Source organism: Erinaceus europaeus, chromosome 16, assembly GCF_950295315.1.
Source record: "Erinaceus europaeus chromosome 16, mEriEur2.1, whole genome shotgun sequence".
NCBI classification, from domain to species: domain Eukaryota; kingdom Metazoa; phylum Chordata; class Mammalia; order Eulipotyphla; family Erinaceidae; genus Erinaceus; species Erinaceus europaeus.
In genome coordinates this window covers 27,475,761-27,489,497 of record NC_080177.1, presented here as the reverse complement: position 1 = coordinate 27,489,497, position 13,737 = coordinate 27,475,761, and the positions used below count along the sequence as shown (strand labels likewise).

Here is a 13,737-nt window from a genome sequence, read left to right as displayed (position 1 = left end):
GCCATGATCCCTCTATCAGGTGTGCCACCACCCAGTCCCTGAGTTTATTTTTTATTTTATTTTTTTGGCTCCAGGGTTATTGCTGGGGATTGGTACCTGCACCATAAATCCACTGCTCCTGGAGGCTATTTTTTCCCCTTTTGTTGCCCTTGTTTTATCATTGTTGTGGTTATTATTGTTGTTGGATAGGACAGAGAGAAATGGAAAGAGGAGGGGAAGACAGAGAGGGAGGGAAAGATGCACACCTACAGACCTGCTTCACCACTTGTGAAGTGACCCGCCTGCAGGTGGGGAGGCAGGAGCCAGAACCCGGATCTTTTAAGCCTGTTCTTGCACTTTGCACCATGTGCGCTTAATCCACTGCACTACCGCCCAACCCCCCACCCCCACCCCCCGTTTATTTTTTAGTATAAGTTCCACACAACATTTCTGCTTAGATCTCAGCAGATAGAATTTAGTCACATGATCACTCCCATTGCAAGGAAAATTAGGAAATGGAAGATTTTTAGATAAGCAGTAATAGCAAAAATGTAGGGTTATTTTGGAAGAATTAGAAAATACATAAAGGGAGATAATTTGAAGTTGTGGCCACAGTAACTGTATATCTGTCTGGAATTTGATTAATATTTATGGTTTTTTATAAGTTTTATGATCATATCAAACCAGGTGCTAAATTAGTGAGTCTAAGGATTTTCTCTTTTCTTACATTTTTTACTTTGTAATAACATAACATGACATTGCACTAATCACATATAAACAAAATCTCACTTGGAATTAACTTATGCAAACTGGGAAGAATACTGGAAAAACATGCGGGGAAACTGGAAAAGACAAGCTCAAGCAGAAGAAAGTCAGATGTTCAGAGAAAAGTAAGACAAACCTGGGGCCCAGGGTTCCAGTACAACAAAGATATTCTCTTCATACCTTCTGCTTCCCTCTCAATTTTTATTCTCTCGTTGCAGAGAATAAGTGTTCCTCCACTTGGTAAAACAAAAACACGTCCAACGACATTTCCCAGGTTTTATATCTTGGTGAGACTTGAGATGTCCTCTCTTCCAATGTCTAAGATTACTCAGTAATATAGGAATTGGTTCATTGGTCCAGGTCAAGTGTGCAATGATTGATCAATGAGTTATGACCATGGGGTAGTCAGATTATTTTCTCATGCTGCCATCATAGGTTATGATACAATTATATGTGATGGGAAAGTACAGATCAGTGATCTCAACTACAGAGAAAAGAATCTATCTTAATGCAAAAAAAAAATTATCTAGCTTTCCAAACATGTAATTTGATTGAACTGCAGGACAGAAAATGTTTATTATGTGCTAGGCATTGTACTAAGCACTTTTGATATGTTGAATCACTTATTCCTCACAACCCTATGAATTAAGAGATCATTATCTTCCTTTACAGATGGAAAACCCAGGGTACAGAGAGGTTAAGTAACTTGTCCAAGATCATGTAGCTAGTAACTAAGCTATATTTGTCTTAACTTTGAGGTTTAAGCTATCAGGGAAATATACTGTCTCATTACTCTGTAGCCTGAGTTGGAAACTATGGTCATTTTTGAGGAAGCAATTATTAGTTTTTTTTCCTCCTCAGTTCTGCCATCGTGAAGCTATGTGAACTTGATAAATCTTGTAATGCATCTAGCTCTTAATCTCTTCATCTGTAAAAAAGATAGGACTGAATCAAATTACTTTTCCCCCTTGTTAATGCAGGTAATATTTTATCTCTGAAGGCAAAATATGAGCTATTAAATTTCTTGAAATTTTAATTCATCCAATATTTTTTGAGTGTTTGCTGGTCTAGATCTAAGTTAGGAACTGTGATGAAATTAGAGATATACAAAGAATAATTTCTGCTTGTAGTGCTATGGAGAAACAAACAAAAAGAGTGATAATTTTGTGCAACCAAAAGTCCATAGAAGAGTAACCTTCCTCCATGGTCATTCAACAATTTGTTTGGCTTTGTATGTTAACTCTCTTTTCAGTCACCAGGTTCCGGATGCCAGCATGATGCCCACCAGACTTCCCTGGACAGACGACCCCACCAATGTGTACTGGAACTCCACTTCCCCAGAGACCCACCCTACTAGGGAAAGAGAGAGGCAGACTGGGAGTATGGATCAACCAGTCAACACCCATGTTCAGCGGGGAAACAATTACAGAAGCCAGACCTTCCACCTTCTGCAACCCACTATGACCCTGGGTCCATACTCCCAGAGGGATAGAGAATGGGAAAGCTATGGGGGGGGGATGGGATATGGAGATCGGGTGATGGGAATTGTGTGGAGCTGTACCCCTCTTATCCTATGGTTTTGTTAATGTCTCCTTTCTTAAGTAAAATTAAAAAAAAAGAAGAAGAGTAACCTTCCAGAGTGGTATAATCAGCAGTTCAGTCATATATTACAGGATTTTTCTCACTGCTAGTCATTCTAGGTAAGCTGACTTCATGCTAAGGCTATTTCTTTTTGTGGTTTGCTAGATTGCTGTCAGTGGCAATCTAGATTATAGGATGGCTTGCTTATAAGTGATAGGAAACATAAAATCTTCCCTTATTAATCTGGCCTGGAAGACTTCCCCTTCAGTTTGATTGGGCTAGTTTATACCAGGTTATAATAACATTTTTCAGGTATAGTAATTCTTCTAGATTTTAGTCATGGTGTACTAAAACACAACACTTAATCTTTGTGCTTTATACAACCATGAGGTGTTTATATTTACATATCCAGCCTGATTTGATGTGGGTGGGAAGTACACTGTTCTACACCATCCTTTTTTCAGACAGAAGCTAACAAAGACTTTATCAAAGTCAGTAACACTGGTCGTGATACTGGGAAAGGGTAAATATTATAAGGACTTATACTGGTAATTAAGTGTTTTACTTGGAAATGGCACACTATCACTTGTACTCACCTTTCATTATAGACTAGTTGCTATAACTAGTCACATGTTTTAAGTAACTTGCATGGGTGGGAGTGGGTGGCAGGGAAATATGTTTTAAAATACAATCTTTCTGGAATGCCTGGAAAGATAGGATAAGTCTTAGGAGTCTCTAACAGGCCAGGCTGAATTAGCCTCTGTAGCTGGACGTTGAATAGCTACCTTAAAAAACAAATAAACAAACTGAGAAATGTTATGCATGTACAAACTATTGTATTTACTGTGGAATGTAAAACATTAATTCCCCAATAAATAAATTTAAAAAACCAAATAAACAGTCGAACAAAGCAAAGCAAAACAAAACAAAAATAATAAAATAAAATCTGGAAGGAACCAAAAGGAAGTTGAATATGAAATCATCAGTGTGAATTAAGTACACAATGCTTTCTTCCAATGTGAGATGACAGAAATTTCAGTCCTGGAGACAAGTTAGAGGGAAGGATAGTTTGGCTAGACTTTAAGTCAATTATTTCATTTCCTCCTCTGGTTAGAGAGATTGGCTCTAGCTCTTTAAGGAAGGAGTGCAGAAAAGAACACTTTCTATTTAAGTAGATGGCTCAAAAGTGACTTAAAACACTTACCAGATTTGAAAATAGACTGTCTTTTTATATTTCATTATTGTAGTTGCTACTGACAGTGTGTCAATCAAGTTGGATTTACAGTTTTCCAACTGGCAGAAACTTATAATTTATCTAGTCCTACTTCGTAGTTTAATAGATGAGAAAACCAAGACTTCAAATGTGTAAAATTATTATATCAAGATCATACTTTCTTGGTTGTTGAAATAACAGAGGCTTCTTTTGGACTTCCTGCAAAATAGTCTCCTTTAAGTAAAATGCAGCTAGAGCAACAGTTAGAAAATGAGATCACGAGGGCTGGGTAGTGGCACATCTGGTTGAGGGCACATGTTACAATGCACAAGGACCTCGGTTCATCCCCCTATACCCACCTACAGGGGGCATGTGTCACAAGCAGTGAAGCAGGCTTGCAGGAGTCTCTATTTCTCTCCCTCTGTCTGCCCTTCCCATCTCAATTTCTGGCGTCCTCTATTCAATAAATAAATAAAGATAATAAAAAATTAAAGAGATGATTGCTTAAAAAAGCAAATAAGAACACCACAAGCCAGAGCATGTGAATAAATAAATAAACATGCAAACAAATCAAATGAGAACAAATGAGAATCATTAGAATTTCTCTAATCATAACACTCATTTGGTCTACACTGACAGAAATGAAAAAGTTTCTAAGCTATTTGTAAGTGGCTGTTGTTTTCCCTCCCTAGAGCTTCTTTAGTCCTTCTTTATGAAATTCTATTGAACCTGTTGTAATTTAGGATGTACCTGAATGGTTGATTTGTGAATTAAATGCTGGAGGAAGAGTTAATCATGTGGCCTAGCATTCAGCAATATTACACCTTGGCTATTTTTATTAAAGTCACTGATAAATTGGCACTAAATTTCAAAGTAGTTCAAAGTATTCACAGCTTTGGAATTGTGGTAGTATTCAAGTTCATTAATTTTGATTTAGCCCTTCTCTAAGTGAAATGGCTAAGCTGTACTTTAACTTTCAGTTTGACCTTTTCTATTATCTCAGTGGTTGACTCAATGGTTGTGTTTGGTAGTGCACCTGATTGAGTGCACATGTTACAGTGGGCAAGGACCTGGGTTTAAGCCCTCAGTTGCCACCTGGAGGGAGAAAGCTTTGTGAGTGAAGCAGTGCTTCTGTTTCTTTCCCTCTCTACCCTTCCTCTTGACTTCTGGATGTCTCTACCCAATATATATATATAAAATTTACTTTGAGGAAAAGAGGAAAATAATTCAGAGTACAGAGACCAGGTCTTCTTAGCTTTTATTTATTTAATTTTATTTTTGTCTCCAGGGTTATTGCTGGGGCTCGGTGCCTGTTACTACTAACCCACTGCTCCTAGAGGTTATTTTTTCCCTTTTGTTGCCCTTGTTGTTGTTTATTGCTGTCATTGTTGTTGGATAGGATTGAGAGAAATGGAGAGAGGAGGGGAAGACAGAAAAAGACAGACACAGACCTGCTTCACTGCTTGTGAAGTGACGCCCCTGCAGGTGGGGAGCCAGGGGCTCAATCCGGGATCCTTACGCTGGTCCTTGAACCACAGTCTTTGCGCTTTGCGCGATGTGTGCTTAACTCGCTGCTCTACTGCCTCGCCCCGGTCTTAATTCTTAACTCTATGATCTTCTGTTGAGCAGCTTGTCTGCAAGTTTTGGGATAAGCAAAGATAGGCCAAGAGCCTTGTTGAGGCTCCCTTGGTGAGGGAGGGGTGGTAAAGTGATAGAATAAGTTATAGTGGCATAAATAAATATCAGAAACTAGAAGTAATGCATTAGAGGCTGGGGAGAGGTGAAAGAGGGCCCGTTAGTAGTGTGGCAGGAGAATGGGGAGGGAGGCTGGAATTTGTGGAGAAACATTCTTGGAAGACAGAGATGTCTTCTGGTGGGCAGTGAACTTTTGAGGGCAAGGATATGTGTATGTGTATATATGCATTTTTTTTCTCTTTGAGTTCCATCTCTCTATCTCTCTCTCTGTCTCTCTGATATTTAACCTGGCAAGAGAAAGTTTTGAGACTATTATTTTCTGGAAATAGTAAAAGCAATGCATTTTTAGAAAGTTTGGACTGTTGAGAATTTTCTCAAAATTGTTGGGCTGAAAGTTAATTTGCAATAATTTGTTCTCCAAAGTTAGTTGTTTTATGTATTAATCCACAGAGGTCTCACAGATCCAGCTCTATTTTTCAGATAAAGCAAGAGAGACCACAGCACAAGAGTATTCTCTAGTGGGGAGTAAAAGTGGACTGGACTGGCCTCAAATATGGTTCATGCCCACGACAAGTAGTTGCACTAGCCAGGAGAGTTGGATTCACATGTAATATAACTGAAAATCCACATATGGACATTTTTTCCCCTGAAATTTGTTAGATGTGCTGTATGTGTGGCATATAAAAAGCTACTAAGCATATACAAGTATTTTTCAATTTACTATTTATTAAACGTGTTAACTTTTAACAGATATACACCTGTCAACTAAAAAAGGGCCAACAAGCAGATGACAAAAATGAAGACTCTGACATTACAGAAGAGGAACATTAATTTTCTCTTTTTTTTTTTCCTCCAGGGTTATTTTTGGGGCTCAGTGCCTGCAATACGAATCCACTGCTCCTGGAGACTAATTTTTCCCCCCTTCTTGTTGCCCTTGTTTATTTTATTGTTATTGATGTCATTGTTGTTGGATAGGACAGAGAGCAATGGAGAGAGGAGGGGAAGACAGAGAGGGGGAGAGACCTGCTTCATTGCTTGTGAAGCGAACGCCCCTGCAGGTGGGGACCCAGGGGCTTGAACCAGGATCCTTAAGCCCGTCCTTGCGCTTGGCGCCATGTACGCTTAATCTGCTGTGCTATCGCTGTATCGCGGGACCCCGAAAATTAATTTTCTTAAGTAAACTTCACGTTTCCACTTTCATTTTAAATGACTTGAAATCCGGGATTACTAAATTGTGGAACTTTATACTGGAATTGATATATTAAACCTCAAATGACATTTACTGAAAATAGAAGAAAAAAATTAAAAGAAATACTGATTTAAAAAATGAAAGTTTTTTAAAATAAACAACAGTTATTTCATATCCTAACTCTTGTGTGTGGTCTTTTTGTATTTAAAAAAATCCTGTTTCAAAAGTATTATACAAAATGCACTATACCTAAGGAAGTTTGTTGCTATAGTAAGGATATGAAGTACCCAAAAGATTCAACAATTCCACTTGCTTTTTGGTTAGGGCACTGTGCTTTCATCCAGAAAAGGGTTCTAACAGTCATTTTGCTTAAATATAAATTATTCCATAAAGTTTTCTTTTAATATTTATTTATTCTCTTTTGTTGCCCTAGTTGTTTTTATTGTTGTAGTGATTTTGTATAGGACAGAGAGAAATGGAGAGAGGGAGAGAAAGACAGACACCTGCAGACCTGCTTCACCGCCTGTGAAGCAACTCCCCTGCAGCTGGGGATCCCGGGGCTCAAACCGGGAGCCTTAACCTGTCCTTGTGCTTTGCGCCACAAGCAATTAACCCGCTGCACTACTGCCCGACTCCCTCCATAAAGTTTTAAAGCAAAATTAAATTTACTTTTTCTCCATTTTTCCTAAAATCTAAATTTCAACTTTGGATACATAAATTTGCTTTTCAAGAAGAGTTTATTTATGCTTGATTAATGATAGATGGGGTTGTGAGTTATTTTCCTGGCCTGTAAGTCAGTTTTTTTTTTTTTTTTTTCCCTTGAGCAGAAGGTAGAGAAGTTTGTTTGTTTTGACCAGAGCACTGTTCAGCTTAGGCTACTTGTGGTGCCCAGTTCTGGTTATTGGTGGTGTCAGGAACCCCACGTGGGGTCTCTTTTTTTTACTGTTTTTTTTTTTACATTTATTATTATTAAATTTCTTTATTGGGGAATTAATGTTTTACATTCGACAGTAAATACAACAGTTTGTACATACATAACATTTCCAAGTTTTCCATATAACAATACAACCCCCCCCCAAGTCCTCTGTCATTCTTTTTGGACCTGTATTCTTCCCCGCCCACTCACCCAAGAGTCTTTTACTTTGGTGCAATACACCAACTCCAGTTCAGGTTCAACTTGTGTTTTCTCTTCTGATCTTGCTTTTCAATTTCTGCCTGAGAGTGAGATCATCCCATATTCATCCTTCTGTTTCTGACTTATTTCATTTAACATGAATTTTTCAAGGTCCATCCAAGATCGGCTGAAAATGGTGAAGTCACCATTTTTTATAGCTGAGTAGTATTCCATTGTGTATATATACCACAACTTGCTCAGCCACTCATCTGTTGTTGGACACCTGGGTTGCTCCAGGCTTTGGCTATTACAAATTGTGCTGCCAAGAACATATGTGTACACAGATCTTTTTGGATGGGTGTGTTGGGTTCCTTAGGATATATCCCCAGGAGAGGAATTGCAGGATCATAGGGTAGGTCCATTTCTAGCCTTCTGAGAGTTCTCCAGACTGTTCTCCACAGAGGCTGGAACAATTTACATTCCCACCAGCAGTGCAGGAGGGTTCCTTTGACTACGTGAGGTCTCTTGAAGGCAAGTACTGTTCACTACTTGTGGGATGTCTCCCTAGCCCAAGATTCCCTAACTCAAGAAAAGTATTCCAGTTTCTAGAACAAAGCAACAATGACAAAAAAAAAAAAAGGCAGATGTTTGAGCAAAGTAAATTATAGCTATGAACCTGGAAACCATAAATTATTATGTAAGATAAGTTTATAATGATTGATAACCAACCAGAAAAGGTTCTCCTTTTTCTTACAAGAAAATGTAGTGGTCTGGAAGGTGGCACTGTGGATAAAGTATTAGATTATTGATCATGAGGTCCTGAGTTCAATCCCCAGCAGCACATGTACCAGAATGATGTCTGGTTCTTTCTCTTTGTTTATCTTTCTTTTAAATAAATAAATTCTTAAAAGAAGATGTAGTTATAGAAAAAGAAATAAAAAAAGAAAAAAGAAAGTATAGTTACATATGTGTGTTAAAGTATTATAAAAGTGCTGTTTATACGAAAATGTAAACATCTACCTTTCCCCTCACTCTTACACGGCACCTGTATTACTGGTAAACTTTGACCTTTAGTCTATCTTATTAAGATATAAAGTTTTTGTTCATTTCCAACAATCAAAAGCTGTGTGGCCATTATAATAGATTTTATTTTGCCACCAGGGTTATTGCTGGGGCTCAGTGCCATTTTTTTCTTTTCTCTTTCCTATTTTTACTTTATAGGAATGAGAGAAATTGAGAGGGAAGAAGAAAGGTAGAAAGACATCTGTAGGGAGTCGGGCTGTAGTGCAGCGGGCTAAGCGCAGGTGGCGCAAAGCACAAGGACCGCATAAGAATCCCGGTTCGAACCCCGTCCCCACCTGCAGGGAAGTCGCTTCACAGGCGGTGAAGCAGGTCTGCAGGTGTCTATCTTTCTCTCCTCCTCTCTGTCTTCCCCTCCCTCTCTCCATTTCTCTCTGTCCTATCCAACAACGACAACAATAATAATAACTACAACAATAAAACAAGGGCAACGAAAGGGAATAAATAAATAAAATAAATATTAAAAAAAAAGAAAGACATCTGTAGACCTGTTTCACCACTGGTGAGGTGTCTCCGCTGCAGGTGGTGAATAGGGGGGCTCGAACCCAGGTCCTTGTGCACAGTTCCATATGTACATAACCTGGCGCCGCACCGCCTCCCCCCAGCCCCGTTTTGTTTATATATAAACTTAAGAGTGGAAATCCCGTTAGAGGAGGAAAGTAACCAGTCATTCAATTAAATAATTGTTGAAAGATAACATCTAAACTCTATAAACATAATTCTTGCTATGCAGTTTATTTTTTGTTTGACCTTAGATAAGTAACCCCCCGCCCCCACATTCTTTTCTTACAGGGAGATAACTATCAAAGAAACGATTGTAAACTACTCAGTGGACAGTGTTTTGTTTAAAGGACTGGCAACAGAAGTCCAGCAAACCTCTCAGAAGAAACTGGGCTTTTTTTTTTTCCCTGCAAAGAGCACTGATCAAGTCTGATTTATGGGGGTGCTGGGGGACTGAACCTGGGACCTTAGCCTGAGGCATGAAAATATCTCTGTATATCTATTACCCTATTACCGCCCCCTATCCACCGCTGCACAGAAATTGAGATTCTTCAGGGCAGGGACTTTGAGTCAGCAGTATCGTATTAGTACCTCTGAAATATCGTTGCTGGTTTATAAAACGTCCTTCATAAATATGGTAAATTTATAAATACCATTAGGTAGATTGCTGTCTTGGCAGGCCACTGACTATAAAATCTCTTCGGTGGGAACTGTGTGGAGTTGTACCCCTTATATCCTATGTTTTTGTCAATGTTTCCTTTTTTTTTCAATGTTTCCTTTTTATAAATTAAAAAAAATAATCTCTCTTCGCTGATCCGTTTCATACCAAATGTCTAACAGACCGTTGTTAATGTCTGGGATAAGTAAACAAGACACTTAAACAAACAGCTCCAGCTAGTGTAATAACTCTTTTTCTTTTGGACATCAGCGAGTTGGTGGCCCTGGCACGCACCCCAGCTGGGGATCTGGGTCCCGAGGCTACAGGGAAGAGTTCTGCACGGGAAGCTCATCCCCCGGCCCTCTGATTGGTCCGCTTGCATTCCACTCACGCAGCTCCTGCTCTGATTGGCCACCGTAGCACCCCTGTCTGGCGACCACTTTATGTGCCCGGCTGGCGCGCCCAGGTTCTATGGACTCTGCTAACCCTGCGGGCGGGCATGCATAGATAAGCTCTTCGGCCCCTCTGCTTTTCATCACAGCACCAGGAATATCCCAAGTCCAGAGCGGGTAGGAAGCATCCTAGGAAAAAAAGTCTCTTCCGTAACGAATAAACTTCCGCTTCAGAAGGGGGTGTCGCAGCTGGGGTCTGGGGAAGAGGCCCGGCTTTGAACTCCTTCTCAACCGCCCCCGTGGAAATGTCATTTTGTCGAGAGGTGAATGTGGAATCATCGCACTCACGAGACAAAATGAGGCTTAAGTCGCCAACGGTAGCACGCTGCCGCCCTACGATCGCGCAGGCAGCCTCAGCCCACAGGCCAGCCCTGGGCTGCGGAGTTCAACAGCAGCGCCCACCTAAAAACCCAGAAAGTTAACAGGGAGCCTGCTTCGGATCTCCAGTACCAGTGTTCCTGGGCGGCTAGAGTGCGTGGCATTCCCTGGAAGTGGCGCTCCCGGGAGTACCGAGCCCGGCTCGACTCACCCCCCCCCCCCCACCCCAGCAACCTCCACCGGCTTTTGGGCGGTAGAGGGCGGCCTACGCCCGCGTGGAAGCCACGAGTCGGCGCCCACTGCTGCTGCCCGGCCGCACGTTTCCCGTTGTGGCCCGCGGCTCTGCTTGGCGCCGGACGCGGTGACTACATTCATCAGAGTAGCGAGAAAGGGGCGGCGAGTAGCTACCGCACATGCCAGGGACGCCGTAGGTGGGAGCGGGCAGCGCATGCGCGCCCTCTCCCAGAAGCCTGGTGCGCCGGGGGGCGCGCGCCCAAGCTCGCGCGCGCACGCTTGCGCTAGCCAAGGCTTCCCTGCCTGCGCTTGTTGTCAGAGCCGCTCCGGCGCGTGCGCGCGTTATCTCCGGCAGACCCGGGTTCCCTCAGCTCCAGGCCCCCGTCCCTCCCCCCTCCCCCCCGCCGCCCCCTCCCAGCCCATCCCCTTCTCCTCGCGGAATGGGGCTGGCGCTGCTCGGGGTCGCGCGCCCAGGACCCGGCTCGCGCTCGGTCTCGCGCTGTCAGGGACTGCCCGGCTCGCGCCGTCTCGCGCTCTCTCTCAGTCAGTGGCGCCGAAGGCTCCGTTAAGCGGCGGCGGCGGCGGCGGCGGCGGCGGCGGCGGTGGCGGTTCCTGTTTCCGTTTTCTTCCTCTCGCTTCAGTCGGGAGTAGCATCCTCCACTCAGTCACCCCTCCCACTCCCCCCCCACGCGGGGCAGCTGCAGCGGAGGGCTGTGGCGGCGGCGACCGGGGACGGCACAGATCGCGTGTGCTCCCGCCTCGGGTAAGGGGACGTTTGGGAGCCCGGCCCGCGCGCCGCGGGATCCGGGGCCGGGCGAGCGCGGGCTCTGCGGAAGCTCCGGGGCTGTGACCGGGGACTGTCGCCACTCTTGTTCCCTCGGGCGACCCCCGGGCCTGTTGCTGCAACTGCTGCCGCTTCTGCTACGGCTCCGGGGCGGGGGGGAAGTGGGGAGGGAGCCCTCCCGGGACGCTTTGGCGCGGCCCCCGGGAGGGGGGCGGCGAGCTGGGTGCGAGGGGCCACCAGCCTCCGGGAGCGGGACGCGGGGCGCCGCGCATCGTCGCTCAGGGCAGCGGCCGCAGCCGGGAAGGGATGGGGGCGGGGCGGGAGGTGTCCCCGCGCCCCACCTGCCTGCCCTTTGCGGGGAACTGGTCCCCGCAGGCGGCGGGGAGGAGGATGCTGCGTCCTCCGGGGCTTTGCCGAGGAGCCCGGGGCTGGTCTAGCGGGAGTGGATCTGCATCGAGCTCCGCTGCCGGCTCGGGCCAGTGCCGGGGGTACTTAAGCTCCCCGAGTGCCGCTGCGACACCCCCACCCCTCTGATTTGGCGAGGATGAGCTTTTGAGTCCCTCAACTCTTTGGGGGGAAGGCTAAATCAGTCTGGACCACTGGCTCAAGGAAGTCTGTCCTGTCAGAGTGAGTGGGCTGTCCTGGGGGGTGCCGGGCTGGGGGTGGGTGGGGGCGTGCAGCGAGCACCTGTTTCCTCTCTCTGTACGGGGGTTGCAAGCGCCGGCCACTTCGAGCCTCAGAGATGCAGGAGATTGAAGTTACAAGACAGCGCCAGAGTGAAGCTTCTTCCCTGGTGAGCGCTCAGCCTTTGGTCCTACATTAGCTGCTGCTTCTTTTCTTTCTTTCTATTTCTTCCCTTATTTGAGGCCTTGGCTGAAGGCAGGGGTAGATGTGGTTTCTTCTTTTCCGGCTTAAATGAATTTACAACGGACTCAAGCTCGCCCAGGAAGATGGACCCAGGGAGAGAAAGCCAAGACTTGCACCGGTAGATAACTGCAAACCTCAAAGCAAATTTCAGCAAAAGTTTTCTATCCAGTTCAGGCTGAACTCTCACCACAAGTTACTGACTGAACTTTGACTGGGCGCCCTTTAGAAGCCATAGGCAAAGTTTTATTCTTTTTAATTTCCTTTTTTTTTTTTTTTGGCGGGGGGTTATTGTGCATATTTATTTAATTTTTAATTTAAATTTTCATGTTTTATGCATGCGTTTAAAGGGTGCATCATATAGAAAACATCTTAGAAGAGAGATTATTAAAATCCACAGAGCTGTACTGGAGAAAAAGACAACAACTTGCACTAGTCCTTCTTTGAAATAGACTGGAAGTAAACTGAAATGCTATACACCATGTAAGACCCTGCACATCGCTACTAGCTTTGTGAAATATACCATAAAATGTGTCTAGAAAATCTAAATTACTTGACTTACAACTACTCCAAACTTAGGGTAAGGTGAAAATTCTAGCACTTGATATTGTGATTTTACAGTTCAGTACATACAGATACAGGGAGTTAGAAATGAATAGGCTATAAGGAACATAGAAGAGTGTCATTTGGAGGTGTGGATTTTCCTTATGTTTCCTATAAACTGAGAGCTCTACTTGAAGAGCTGAGCAGCTGGAATGATACTTGCATAGAGAGTAGAACAGATGTAAAATTATCTTTAATCGAATAGTGAGTTAACTTGAAGGGAATTTTGTAGTTTATTAGTATAGTGATTCAAATTAATTTGCATAAAATATAGCACGGTATAGATCGTATTTTAGGATGCTCTTAAATTTACAAAGTCACTTGAAATCATTTTCCTACATACAAATCAGCCCTATTTAAAAATATGGAAAAAAATCTGACTATATTCTTCAGTGTTTGGTTATAAATTTTAGCTATTGATTTTAAGGACTTGGAATATCTAAAAGTGAATTTTTAAATTTAATGGTGACTTGAGAAAACTTGTTTATTTTTTTTAAGTGCAGTTTGATCAGTAAGTTGGTCTGGAGGGGGAGCTAGTGCCAAAGCAAAATGTACTTAATATATGTTTGCACTTTTAAAAAATACCCGAAACAGGGTTTTTTATGACAAGAAGAAATGTAGATTTTTAACTAAGAATAAGACAGTTAAAAAATATATATACATATATGTTATATAGTCAGAAATAGTCGTTTTAAAATCTTTTCGTG

The 13,737-nt window shown here is 43.1% G+C and overlaps 1 protein-coding gene and 1 long non-coding RNA gene across 6 annotated transcripts in view; both read left to right on the top strand.

Annotated features, from left to right (window-relative positions):
• The window catches only part of LOC132533332 (uncharacterized), a 408,100-nt gene that overhangs the window by 181,077 nt on the left and 213,286 nt on the right, over positions 1 to 13,737 (top strand). The gene's annotated exons all lie outside the window — the stretch shown is intronic.
• The window catches only part of FUT8 (fucosyltransferase 8), a 173,167-nt gene continuing 169,671 nt past the window's right edge, over positions 10,242 to 13,737 (top strand). For 2 of the 5 annotated variants that reach the window (XM_060174814.1, XM_060174812.1), the window contains exon 1: positions 10,242 to 10,344. The gene's annotated coding sequence lies outside the window, so the exon portion shown is untranslated. Of the gene's footprint in view, positions 10,345 to 10,878; positions 11,543 to 13,737 lie in introns of those variants that run through there. The other 3 variants (XM_060174813.1, XM_060174811.1, XR_009545305.1) reach the window with 2 other exon arrangements.